The following is a 15,009-nucleotide window of genomic DNA, read 5'->3' as shown; positions in this document are numbered from 1 at the left end:
AAGTGATTTAGAGTTTTCAAGATCGCGAAAATATTATTTTAAGAGATGTTTCTTTTTTAAGAGGTGTTTTTCTGGCCTGCAGTGACCTTTTACTAAAATCACTAAAGTATAACGTTTGGCGGGGCCGAACTTGTATTCAAAACATTTCCTGCCCACAAAAAATAATGGTGGAATTAGGAACGGAGAATTCCTTCTTGTTTTGAGATTTGATTTGTTTCCTTCAAATTTGATAAATGAACTGAAGAAATTACAGACCTATTTCCATTAGCAAGAGCTTCAACGACTCACAGAGATAAAGATGACCCATTCTTTAGGTTATTATACGAGATGTAACAATATTAATAGTTCAATTAGGGAGTATCATTTAGGTATAAAGCTTTGCGTGATGAAAGGTGCAAATTTTAGCTCTGTCATTTAGTATAACCCGACCTTAAACCAGTCCCAAACTAGTTGAATTTATTAAGCAATTTTAGAGTATACGCTTTCAGATTAACATCTTTTTGTATGGTGTTGAAATTAATTTATAGAAAGCTTAATTAATTGTAATTAAAAATCGGAAATTTCTTTGGAAGATAAGACAAACCTCTTAAACATTCTTCCAAAATTGGACTATTAGATGGTTATTTATACGCTGTAGCTCCATACATGGATATGTTTTGATAGTTCTTCGTCACTTTGCATTGTTATTTTATTGACATTTGAACAATACCATCCAATAAAAACAACACCTTTCACTTTCCAAATAAAGCCGAAGAATGGATAGATGAATGAATGGATGGATCGATGGCTTCCAAAATAATACAAAACCATCTGTGGCATATTGCCGGGTGATTAGTATTGATATGGACATTAACACAGATATTTTGCTTTTATGAACAAGCTGCATGGCCTTTCCATTAATTTTTTCTATTTTTTCGTTTTGTTGAATTCTTGTATTTCGAAAATATGACAAATCTTTTAATTGTTGTTCACAACGGCATTCACCAGCAAAGCATGAACTGTGCGCGATTTTATGATACAAATGCCCACTGGACATTAAAGTATTTTTCGGTGCGAAACAATTTCAATTTTTGTAAAACAAGTCTGTCAATCATGACTGTTGCGACCGAGTGACCGACCATTGGCCGGTCGTATGCAATACAATCTGCATAGATTTATGGAAACATTTTTAATGTTCTTGTAGTTGGAGGGGAGGTGGTGAGAAACACCATCATCAATATATTTTTGGTTTACTAAAGTTAATGTTAAAAAAAAAAAACTATTAAAAAATTTAATAAAACTGCAAAAATGTTTAAACATTTTGTTGTTGTTTTTCAACTGTCGAGCAAAAAACGTAATAATTGTTGGTATTTATTTGTTGGCGGGCGCCATAAATTATTGTATTTTGTATTTGTTTGACGTCGATTTGTATTAGGCTGTGTATTTAACACCCAGATCCAAAACAAAACTCAAATATATATTTGAAATTATTTTTTCATGTACAAATATCAGTTTTTTTGCAACTAAAATGAATTAACGACAATTTGAAAGAAGGGGGAATTTAATAAAAATATTAATTAATTGTAACAGCTTTACGATAAATCATGCTGGTGGCTACTATTGGTTACACATATTGCAATACAACTGCCAAACAACAACAACTACTGCTGCTGCTGTATTCCGGCAATAAAGTATTGAATTTCAAATGCAGTTTTTATTAGATAGAATAATCGATGGATGCAATTCATACATACACACACATATATCTTTATGAGACAGATAAGTAATGTGAGACATTTATTAACCAGTCTTGCGTATTAAATTGCTTATTCAATTAGTCAATTTTTTGGCATTTCGGTTGGAATGCTTTTGTGGGATATTTATTGCCAGAGTTATGGATATGTCTAGCAAAGTGAAGTTAGTTAAAGTGTTAAGTTATAAATAGATGAAGTATACATACGAATGTATAAATATAAATGTATATTTTCAACTGTTAAATGTAATATATAATACAAGTGTTGACAAATGTAAATACTTTTGACAGAAACGAAGTTAACGAATTATTCACTTAATTAAAAATATTGTCAAACAATTGTTGATTTATTAATTTTACCTTCATCAATACGGTAATTCTTTTTATGAAATCATTTTTTAAATTATGAGCTAGAAAATGTAATATTTGGAATAAGGATCACTGATGGAGAGTGGGATAGATGTATTAAAGCTTTTTTTAATTCGAACTATATGTAGCCGAAAGTACTAATATGTATTAAATTTGGTACAATTTCGTAGTATGTGAATGGATAGAGCTAAAAACTTGAAATATGGGATGCGAATAAAGGTTAAGAAGTAGGGCCAATTTAAGGAGGTGTTTTTGTATACAAAAATAACTATATGATTTTAATTTGGAGATACGGATGCAGCTGGAATCCTGAAATTTGAAATTAACATTATTGTCGGAGTGTAGGATTGGGATATTTACGTATTTTTGGAAATTTGTCACTTATGTGTACGAAAAATAATAAATCGTACAAATTGAATTTGGGTGACCCTAAAATCGGGAAATAATATTTCTATTGGTTGTATATATATATATATATATATATTGGTCAATATTGGCGTGTAGGCTAATTAGCGGGAATATGCTAGTCATTTATCAATTGAATTTTAGTACTTTTGTACGAATAAAGGTTGAAATGGCAGATTGTTATGTTAGGTACAAATTTTAATTTGGATGAATTTAATGTATGGAATCTGAGGACAATTAATTAATTTATTAATCTATCGATAAATGTTATATGTAGAAGTTTTAGAAATTCTTCTATGTATACAAAATGGTAAAATTTTCTGGAAAAAGTACAATTTGTAATTTGGGTGAATTTCTAAAAAGTTGAAAGTCATTTGCATACAAAAAATAAACAAAAATCCTGACAATTGGAATAAAAAATCGCAGTGTATTCATTGGGATATGTAAAGTTTTGTACATTCATACTGTTTTATATAGTACTAAATTTCAGGGTGGATGAACTAGAATCCTGAAACTTAGAAATATGATTTTTATTGTATATTTGAGGTAGGTATGTTATATTAATGTGTACAAAATTTGATAAAACTTGGATTTTGGTAAACCTATAAATACTACAGTAGTACAGAAAGTATTAAATGGTACCAAATTTAGTGTGTAGTGTTGAAATATGGAGGCAGTTAGAGAAATACAAAGATAATAAATGATATTAAAATTGTCGATATTGGTGTGTAGGTTAATTAGCGGAAATATTCTAGTTATTTATAAATTGTATTTTAGTACTTTTGTACGAATAAAGGTTGAAATGACAGATTGTTAGTTATGTTAGGGACAAATGTGAATTTCAGTATGAGCCTTAGGAGAATTAACTTAAAGAGGCTTTACTTTCCGTCAAATAAACAAACTACCTTACGACATCTTCTATGAATATGGAAAATACAAAATCATGTCTTCTGCGAAAAAGTGACGCTGTTAGTGATCCTTATGCAAACATGTGACTAAAATATCCATTCTGAATTTTAAAGATTTTAATAATTACTTTTTCTCTTATTGAAATAGTTTTCTATTTAATAATCTACTAATATTTTGTTTAGATAATAATTTATATTTTGAAAAATATTTAAAAAACCATAAAATCAATTCAATATATATAATTAACTTTATGTTACTTTTTAAAGGTTTATATTACTTTTTATAGGTTTTATCATACAAAATATGTCCGATTCTATCACAATGTTTTTATTACTTTTTTTAAAAAATTATTAAATTAACATAAATCACTTGTGTATCGTAAACAATTTTGGTAATATGCTGGTATAAAAACAATTCTTCAAGGAGATGCTTAACTTCGTATTGTTTCAAGACTTTGTTAATTTTTTATAACTTTTATATAGCTGGAACACCCGCATGTAAAATGATAAATCACTAGATATCGGTATGTCATAAGACATTTTAAAGTTGTCGCTGCATGTCGCCTTCACAAGTAGTATTTGTCATGGGATCATTTTACTGTTTAACACTTTTTTTTAGTCATAAAATTTAAGAAGTTTAATTGTATATAAATTATATTAAAATAGGCACATTCAATTTTTGATAATCGCGTAAACATGTCGTATATATAAAATCTCCCTCTCTACCCTGTATTAATTGTATTCAAATGTTTCACTTTGTTATGCATGACCTATGCCAACATTTGTGTCATCTATTTCTTCTTTTTTAAATATCATCAAATTTTACTAAATATTCCAATTCAAAACCAAATCCATAGAAACCATATTGTTTGGAGAAAATATAAACTATTAAAATCCTATTAAAATTTAGTCGCCACGGTTCTAGAATCTCGCAGGTAAATCGAATTGTATTTGTGTCAATGTGGTGAGGTCAGTTGGGGTTAAATGGCTGCACTTAAGAATGCTGTGTCACCAAATTGTTGTTTAAACCTGTTTTCAGATATATTATAACAACAGAATAAAACAACTTTCATACTGAGCATGTAAAATGAGTTTTTTCTTGTTTATTTGATATTTCTATTGGTTGTGGGAAACCCATTATTAGATAATAATATATTATTATTGTCTTTCAGTTTGTTATTCATAATTAACAAGGGTGTAGAAAAAAGGTATTCTAATGAACTTTGATAACACCTTATTTAATTTTATTGAAAATAGAAATGTTGGAAAAATGGAAAAATGTATAAATGCTCATATGCACGTCAGTGGCTGCTACGGCAGTAAATCGGCTACTAAGATAACAATGATCAGGTAATGACCCCGCGTTGCTTCTAAGAAGATCTTAAATTCAAACGTAGCACAACCAAATGGTTTTTGAACTGAGCCACGCTTTGATAAATACATCACACTTCTACACGTACTAAACTGTGATGAGATTGGTGCACGGCATGAGTCGAGGTGCGTAAATGTTTAGGGTGATGTTATTAAATTTATCGGTGTGTCTAGTCGAATATATTTTTAACTATTTTATAGCATACCGGCAGATTAGGATTTCTCCGAAACTCAGTAGAAGATTTCTGTTTTTTCCTCATAAATTCTTTGATCATCCTAACGAGATGTTTTCTTTTTAACTCCATAATATTTGCAATTTATGTGTATTCCATACATCAATCGTCTTCATTTCTACACATAATTAAAATCATTTTCGATTAAGATATAACCATGTTTATAGTTGTCATAAATCTAGCAAACTCTATACTTATATCATAAAAAATGGAGAATTTAATTTTAATAAAATCGCCTTTCATCCCTATGACCACAAAATGGTCTCAATTTGAACAAGTTGAACATGCTTGATTTTGAGTTAATGCTAAATGAGAAAGGGGGAAATGCACCAAAACGAAAGAAAAATCGATATTTTCCAAAGAAAAAACATTTATAAGGAAATAGAGCAACAACACCAGTCAGGAGCAAAATATCCAAATCGCAAAGAGACCCTGTCTGTTAACAACAGCAGACAACACTAAAATATAATGAAGACAACATTGGCCTATGATTAAACTCATGACGATAATGATGATGACTCTGGCCATGACCATGGTCATCATCAATGGATAGCCCCAGCCATAGGTGTATTGACCATGATGAAATGCAGAATGAATTGTTGTCGAGGAATATAATATCGAAGATAGACAGACCCTCATTGCTCTCGTTGCCGTTTTTGCGGCCTCTGCTGCAGCAGTAGAGTTTCTAAGGTGAATTAATTTGGTGTTTGGCCTGTTGGATGAGTGTCGTTTTGAGAAGATTGGTTGTATTTGTTGCCAACAAATATTTAACATAGACATAAAATCGACACAGCTTTAGCAGATTGGAAGTATTATTTATTGTAATACAGTGGTTTTTGTAACATGTAAACATAATTGAAATTGTGAGTTCATTTCTTGGAGAAAATCTGAATCTGAAATCAAAAAAAATCAAGTTTGATCTGGGCTTTGTAAAGATAATAGAATCGCCTAATATTGGATTTATAAATTTTGAAATTGTTGACCCTTTGAGAGGACGGTACCAGAAGGAATGGACACATTGGTCTGTGTCCAATTGGATAGTCTGTTAGCGTGATATTATAAAATTAAATTTTTGCACAATTTTGACCATTTTGTTGGGAAGGTACCAGGAGGAGTGGAGCGATATTCCGCATCTTCGAACATAAACTATGCTTGGAAGAAATATTAAGACTGCAAAGTTTGGATGAAATCGATTACTCCCTTCGACAATTATCGTGCACACGCCGGCCAGACAGACGAACGGACATTTGTAAATCGACTCCAAATTTTCTGAAACAGATTTGGTTCAAAGAAACATGGGGTTTAAAACCAATATTTCTATGAGGCAAGTCTTCTCAATATCTCATTAGCCATTAGGCTGAGGGTATAATAATCTCTTGATATTAAAGTACAATTCAGGATTCCCAATTCCCAGGATGAAAAGCAAATAAAATACTAAATTATTTAGTTTTGTATATTTATCAAGTCGTTAACTCTGAGTGAATACGAACACGAAAAAAAATTCACGTACAGTTGAAATTTCTAACTCTAAGGCAGTGAACGCTGGGAACTTCCGACGTAATGAAAAACGGGTGAGACTATGCACCAACTATGCACCAGATATCCAAAATCGTAGTCATTTTTAATGAAAAATATTCCTTCAATCTGGGCTTTGTAAAGATAATAGAATCGCCTAATATTGGATTTATAAATTTTGAAATTGTTGACCCTTTGAGAGGACGGTACCAGAAGGAGTGGACACATTGGTCTGTGTCCACTCCTTCTGGTACCGTTTTGTTTGGTTCCCATCGGATAGTCTGTTAGCGTGATATTATAAAATTAAATTTTTGCACAATTTTGACCATTTTGTTGGGAAGGTACCAGGAGGAGTGGAGCGATATTCCTCATCTTCGAACATGAACTATGCTTGGAAGAAATATTAAGACTGCAAAGTTTGGATGAAATCGATTACTCTCTTCGAGAATTATCGTGCACACGCCGGCCAGACAGACAGACAGACGGACATTTGTAAATCAACTCCAAATTTTCTGAAACAGATTTGGTTCAAAGAAACATGGGGTTTAAAACCAATATTTCTATGAGGCAAGTCTTCTCAATATCTCATTAGCCATTAGGCTGAGGGTATAATAATCTCTTGATATTAAAGTACAATTCAGGATTCCCAATTCCCAGGATGAAAAGCAAATAAAATACTAAATTATTTAGTTTTGTATATTTATCAAGTCGTTAACTCTGAGTGAATACGAACACGAAAAAAAATTCACGTACAGTTGAAATTTCTAACTCTAAGGCAGTGAACGCTGGGAACTTCCGACGTAATGAAAAACGGGTGAGACTATGCACCAACTATGCACCAGATATCCAAAATCGTAGTCATTTTTAATGAAAAATATTCCTTCAATCTCAAACTACCGATAATTGAAAGTACTGTTTTATGGGTAGCAAAGACTCAATATGGGTCTTACAAGAAAGACTTTCTACCCAATGTGAATAAAATATATAAAATTGCATATATTTCTGTTGGAATTGAGTTGTATCGGTTTTTATACCTAAATGAGGACCAATATTGATCATTTGCTTTAGGGAAATTTGTCTCCCAATTACAACTCAACATGTCAAATGGCAATCAATTGTAAATCAATTGCAAATCGATGCATTGGGATACCTAAAACTTGACGTATATCGATTGTTTTTTGAAAGGACACAGATAAAACCCCGAAAACAAGACATGCCACCCAATGGTGACGAAAGCTGCGACCTATGAAACTCCATGTGATGTTCAAGAGGACTTAATCTGAAAAGGCCTTCTCTCGACAAATTCGGGAGATTTAAAATGGTAACAAATGAAAACTTCTGTTTTAATAGATTTCCCCGTTTAAACATGTTTTCTAGATTTTTCTTTTACTGTTGCAATTATTCCGACAAAAATCAAATATTTCTATGCATATTTCTCATTTACAAACACCTGTGCAACGAAGAAGACCCCCAGAATGCAGACGGACAGACAATTGGTAATAGGTTTGACTTGAAACGAATAGAAAACATTTTGTTGTTGTTGTTGTTTTGGTTTAGAAAAATAAGTAGCAATGAATATGAATAAACGGCATTGGCAATTACAACAACATCACGTTTGTGGCAGTCCATGTTGCAAGATCAAAAACACACATTCACTAAATGGAGAAACCAAAACGACGACGACGAAGAAGTTAGTTTTCTTCGTCATCAATGTCGAATGGTGGTATCGGGTGAATCTTGTTGCCTCCTCTTGCCATAGCCACAGCCAGAGTTATTGTGTATGTGGCATATTGTACGTGGCTCATCATAGTCCGTGTCTAAACTATTAATTATGCATTTTTGTTTATGATGTTCTACCATGATTTCTTTTTTAATGGAATATCTCGAGCAAAAACTTTGAGACGTTTGGGTTAGAACTAAAAGCCAAGGAGAGAAAAAAACTCCCGAACTAAAATGCAAGAGTTAAGTTGGTAGTTGATCTACATGTTTAACCGTGCAACTTGAACAGCGATGGATGGGATGAGCTACCACTACTAGTCGTACTCAAGGAGGTTGGTCATACTATACCCGTTGCTGCTTATCAGTCAACTAACGGTGTATGAGTACTAAATCACTTGTTGTCTGGTTTTGTGGTAAGCAACTGCTTTTTTTCTTTTTTTTTCGCTGGCAATTGGTTTGGACTTTGTCAGTGGCAAAGGGGATCTTGCCAAGGAATATTTTGTCTTTGCAAAGGGGATCTTGCCAAGGAATATTTTGTCTTTAGGAGGTTGGTCGGTTGGTTGTTAAAGTCAGGTGGTACTTGAATGCTTTCAGCTAAATTATTATTGGATTTAAAAGAAATACTCTTGCGGATTATTCGATAAAAGCTAAGCCTTTAATAGGATATTTCTATTAAAATAGGATTTCATTGTTTTAGATTAATAAGCTGGTGTATATAAGCTTATGATTTTAAAGCTGCGAGTAGTTTAAATGACATTGCTGTGCAAATATTGTGCGTTAATAAATTTAATTAATGTTGTTCAGTATTGGAAACTTGTTCGACTTTTTATTTGTTCTTGTTCTTTTTTCAAAGGAAAATTCCGTATAAATGATCGAAAAAATTTATTAGGCTCATGTTTTCGGAATATAAAAATCCCTCATATTCAACCCAATATTACTGTAATTTGTTATTTATTGACTTATATTTATATGACTTATAAATACGCTATATGTTAGAAAAATCTAACTTAATTTAATATACCACCGTCGTTTTATCCCCCTTTCCCAAAAAGAAAAGATCACAATTCAACAGTTTAGAGATAATTCATTCATACAACATTTGGTACTTTCAACACGTTTCGGCTTGCCTGTGGGATTTTCTTTCTAACTGCCGAATAAAAAAAAAAAAAAACAGAAGAAAAAAATAATTTCATTTAATGTCGGTTGAATTCTTTAAAGATGAGAAACACAGCAGTAGCAGCAGCAACAGATGCATTCCAAATGACTACTTCCCGAATTGCAACAAACTTTATGATGGCCACACAAAATATGATTTTTCACTTTGATTTGTAATTGCAAATGCATTTGCAGTAGTTAAGTTAAACCGCATTTAAACTGCAATTAAATTCGTCGTCGTCGTCATTTCTCAAGAAACAGTTATGTCTGCAGATGTGAAAAAAAGAAGCAAAAATTGAAAAACAAGAAAAGCATTTCCTTATATTAACGGCTTTTGATGCCTTTGCCATCGATGATGAATGGCTTAATTCAGTAGAACGGACACATTTTATTAAAATCCTCTTAATTATTGTTCACCGACCTTTTTGGAAACGAAACGAGAATTTTCGCATTTCTAATGAAAGCCAAACTTTTTTTGGTTTTACTGCGGAGGGAAATTAGTCAAACAAGTTTTCAATGATTCGAACACACACAGCCACCGCAGATACACCCGTTCGTTGCACCTAAACGTTTTGTCGAAATGTTTGCAGACTGTTTCTTCCACAAACCAGCAGTTTTGTGGGCTGTTACCAACTTTCTTGATCCTATCTTCTAATGATTGTCGAAATATTTTATAGACGAGTTTTAGACATGCAATGTTCGTTTTTGCCAAATTAATTGAAATCTCTCTATCGCCTTGACACCGCTCATTTTGTTAAAGTAAACACTTGGTGACTATGGTAAACTACATATTTCCGTCTTGTTACATATCTGTCTATACACACACACACACACGGACACAAACAGAAGACATTTGTAATTTGCCGTTAATAGAGCTGTGTCCAGAACATCCAGTTTTATCCTATGATTTCAAGGTGTTGAAGCTGTGATTTATGTCCGATGACACGAACTTTGTTGCTGCAACTGTAAAAATAATGTCTTCTAAACTCCAAAAAAAAAAAAAGAACAACCAACTAGTTTTCACTTGATCACAGTAATGTGTGACAGACATGATATATTTGCGACAAGAACATGCTCTTGTCGAACGATGGTTGTTTTATAAAAATTGTCATAGAAATATATTTTGGACGCAACAATTGTTGTCAGTCTTCAATCACACATTTTCAATGATTTTTTATTAACAAAAAACTTTTGAATGCATAAACTCCGTTTGTAAATTCGAAATTTCTTAATCAAATGTTAAATTCCCCCTTTACATCCTCGATAGTTGTCATTATTTAACATTTTATGAATATTTACATGGATTCCAATAGGCTCTGGCCAGTAGGTAACATGAAAAATGTAGAGAGAGATGTTGAAATGTGTCAGTGATCGAGAGTCGTTTAAAATTTATCTTAGTGAACTACACACCATTTAAATGACTGCCCCATGCCATGTGATTGACATTTAGATACAGAGCAGAATCCGCAAACTTTGACTAGTTCAACTCGTGGTTGATTTGTCTTTTTATATGAGAAAAACAAAAAACTGCTCAATTTGGAGAGTCCCATAAATTTTCCCAATATCTGATTAGAAAAAAGGTTAAATAAATTTATTGATGTTTATTTAAGGACAATAAATATGCGTTTCGTCGGCTTCGTCGATTTGCCTTGTTTTCGAAGACCCACACAGTGGACTTGTTATAAAAGCATAAAACCATAATTAATTTAAGACGTCTTTTAAAATACTGCGATCATATTTTAAGAGTGTTCTTTGACCAATCGAATTTAATGAGCCATTGCCAAATTGTATGGAGTCCAACAAGAAAAATCTGAATATCTGTTCATCGAAAAAAAATTTTTTGAGGTATTTGGCATTACTATATAATCTGCAAAATCTAATTCCGACGAAACCGACAGTTCTACATAATAAGGAATGTATAAAGAATTTACTGAAATAAACACATATAGGCTTTTAGTGGCAAGAAACGAGTTAAATTAAAACTTTTAAATATCGATTTCTTATCTTTTTGTATCCCACCTAAAATCTTATGAGCAACATTTTTGTAAAACCTTGCGAGTATGAAAAATCACATCTTGTGATAATTGAAGTCCGCTTCAATAAATTAAGGACCAAAATGCCAAACCCTTGTATGTCCATTTTGTATAGTTAGAAGGGCCAAATATTCTACAAACAGTTCCTTAATCTTGAAACCTTACACAACTACCACAAAATTCTAACCTTATATATAAAATCTACTTATATATAAAATTCTACTATAAAATCTGACTAAAATAAAGTTTTCGGTTCATTGCATTATTTCAAGATCACCGAAAATGATGGGCGTCATAACAGGAACTTCATGTAAAATTTCAAAGGGATCAGCGCGACATCTAGTGAGATAATAGTAATATTAAGCAATATCATAACACATAGACACCTACGAATATTTACGTATACATCCAACATCCGAGGTCAACCACTTCTCCTGGATATACTATCAACTTCAGGAGTTAATATATACGCCAACGATTACACATTTCGTAATTTTTCACACGATAGTCTGGATCTATTTTATCCGCTAAATATTGACCGATCTGTATGAAAACAATCTTCCTTATTCTTTGCCCAGATTTCCATCCTAGTCCTTCGTAGTGCTCGGGTCATGATTGACCAGAATAAACAGACAAAAATAAAGTTTTGGTCCATTTAATCACCTAAATATTAACCGATCGTTACCAAAAACAAGAGGGATCTTCTTTGGGCAGAACCCATCATACATCCAGCTGTGGTCTGTATCGTGTTCACAAATAATGACGGACAGACAGTCGGACGAACACACATGACTAGATCGATTGAGCTAGTCGATATATGGCGATCGGTATACTTAAAGATGGGCCTACACCAATATTTCGCGGCGTTACAAACTCTTGCGGCTGCACAAAGCTATAATACAACATAGTTGTGTAGGATATAAAAACATACAATAGCTAAAAATGAAGATATGAAGCTAACATCAAGTATATATCTTCGAACTTTGTCCTATGGCGAATTTTTCCTTTTGGCGTTTTCATATACTCACCATGGGTTTCATCCTCAATAGGAAATTTCCACCACCTAGAATATGACCCCGATTTTGTCGCAAAGTGATATCGAATGTGTTCAGATGGAAGAAATATCCAAGGAGGGCTTTTTACCTTGCACGGACTCCTTGCAACACCTTCGCGTATTAGCGAGCATCGGGCACGATTGATCTAATAAACCATTTTTCCACATTGTGTCGTTAGGGTTCATCATCGAGGTAATGCCATTTTTATGGAAAATTGATTTTCTTAAGTTACTCTAAACAACACATGGTGGTACTACAAAAAATAGATTTATACTAAAAATGTCAAACGTTCCAGTGGAGTTGTTAGACGGGACAAACAACGCTTAGTGTATATAGTAGCCTTACTAAATATTTGTTAATGAATTTACTTCTACTTTCTCCTATTATTTTTATTTATTTCTCATCACTATATTTTCAAGGGCCGAAACTGCCACCATTTAAATCAAATATATGTATAAGAAAACCTATTATATTTTAAACAAATTTAACTACATTTAAACTAGTTTAAAATAAACTAAATATCTGATTTAAGACTATAAATGTCATCGATACGTGTCAATATTGGAAAAGGGGAGACGCTTATCTCAATACAAGTTTTGGTTTCCATACAACATTTCCCCATCGATGAAATTCAAAAGTTGTTACACTTAATTGAAATCGATGGAATTAAGCATTAGCTAAGATTCTAATGCCGAAACATGGTCGGCTGCATTTAATGTCACTTTACATTTCCCGGAGACCTGTTCATTAAAATAGTTTTGGTAAAATGTTGCAAATAAAAAAGTAAATGCAATGTTAGCATACATTTTAACAAACTCCGTGAGATTAAGGCACTTTATTAATAAGAAGAAATTCTTGTCGCAATAATTCCAAATATTGCTTCATCATTATGGGATTGGCAAAAAAAATAATCAGCAAAAAATGCATATAGATCTGCTTTATCTTTTTTCCTCAGCACTCACTCGCCAGACAGACAGACAACTAACTAATCAACATTAAGTGATGGTCTCAAAGCTTTTTATTTTATGATTTGCAAAAAGGCAAATACCTTCAACCGCTTGATGTCATCTCAACAGCATTGCTGCTCTGAATGTATACTTTTCTTCGATTTAATCAATCGCTCGTAAATCGTTCTTCAGAAGTGCTTTTTAAAAAGATGCAGCAGATGCAATGATATTTGATGCCGGACATTCTTTTTTGATATCTCAAAAGGACTCATAATGAAGTATTCTGGTTGGTAGTGGTGGTAAACCCTTCTTGTGGTTGGTCGGTAGGTCGGTCGTTCGTTCGGTCATTGATTTGATATGCAAGAAATGCCACCATTAAGAAGAAATTGAAAGAAAACTAATTAAAACTGGCATCGAAGCTTGAAATATACATCGAGTGACTTGGGTGGTCGCGCATCTTTTGTCTGAATGTCTCTGGGATGCTCTTTAACTTTATCATTGCCCTGACGCACAAAAACACACACAAGTACACATATAACTAGAGAATAAAGTAACCCAAAAGTTTACGCATCCCAAAGTCATCCAGTATCTACCAATGCCACGCCACCACCATCATCATTACTAGTGGCAAGAGCTTACGAGTATATTGGCAAGGAATTAAGTCGCCTGCTAGCTATTGTGGCCACTTCAATTTGACTTGGTCGGTTTGGTTCGTTTGGCTTTGGCTTTTGCTCTTTCTGCGATTTTAATTTAAGCTGAAAACGCACTCAAATGTGTATGATTTTAATTAAAATTGAAATGACATCAAAAAACCAATGTACCGAACTGTAGTGCATGCCAACCGGGCAATGCAAACCCACAATAACAAAAAAGTGGAAGCCATCACAAAAATGAAAATAGCTTTTACGACGAATACTTTTCATTTCAATTGGGAGTTGAGTGAAATATTTGATATTGCTGAAATAAATGCGGCAACATCGAAATTTGAGTTGAGCAGGCAAGTCCGATTCTAGAAAGAAGCTATGAACACTAATACTTGCAGAAGTATGAAAGAGAAGATTGAAGACATAAGACAACTCGTCAAAATTCTTAAGAAAGCGAAAATTGGGGGCACCGTTATATGGGCGCTATACAAGGATCGACATTGATAAGTTTTGTTAGGGGAATAGCTTTCCAATTTGTCGGGAACCATGCCTAAACGTGGTAAATAAAAAATCTTCTTCCCTTAAAATCTTCAATATACTTTGTTTAATTTTAAAGAGTTCCTCTGCAATGGTTCTACCTAATTTTCTAGCCCAGTTTTACAACCTAAAATTCGACCTGACAAAATCTAAAGTTTCTCGACAATGTATAAATTTATATAATCTCAAAATTATCTTCCAATCTCATAAATAAATTTAGCTCTTCAGCCCTGCTCGTATTGTCTTAAAACTGCCAGAAAATTTTTGAATGTGGGTTAAGTCCATTTTGTGTTCTGATACAAATATTGGGTTTCTAGAAAAGTTTACAAAACATATTACGATATATGTCCTATCATGTTTAAGGGAACAAAGCCACAAACTTAATA

Source organism: Musca vetustissima, unplaced genomic scaffold (genome assembly GCF_032173495.1).
Source record: "Musca vetustissima isolate MV318-11 ecotype Yass unplaced genomic scaffold, APGP_CSIRO_Mvet_v1 utg2694, whole genome shotgun sequence".
Lineage (NCBI taxonomy): Eukaryota > Metazoa > Arthropoda > Insecta > Diptera > Muscidae > Musca > Musca vetustissima.
This window is presented reverse-complemented; position numbering follows the sequence as displayed.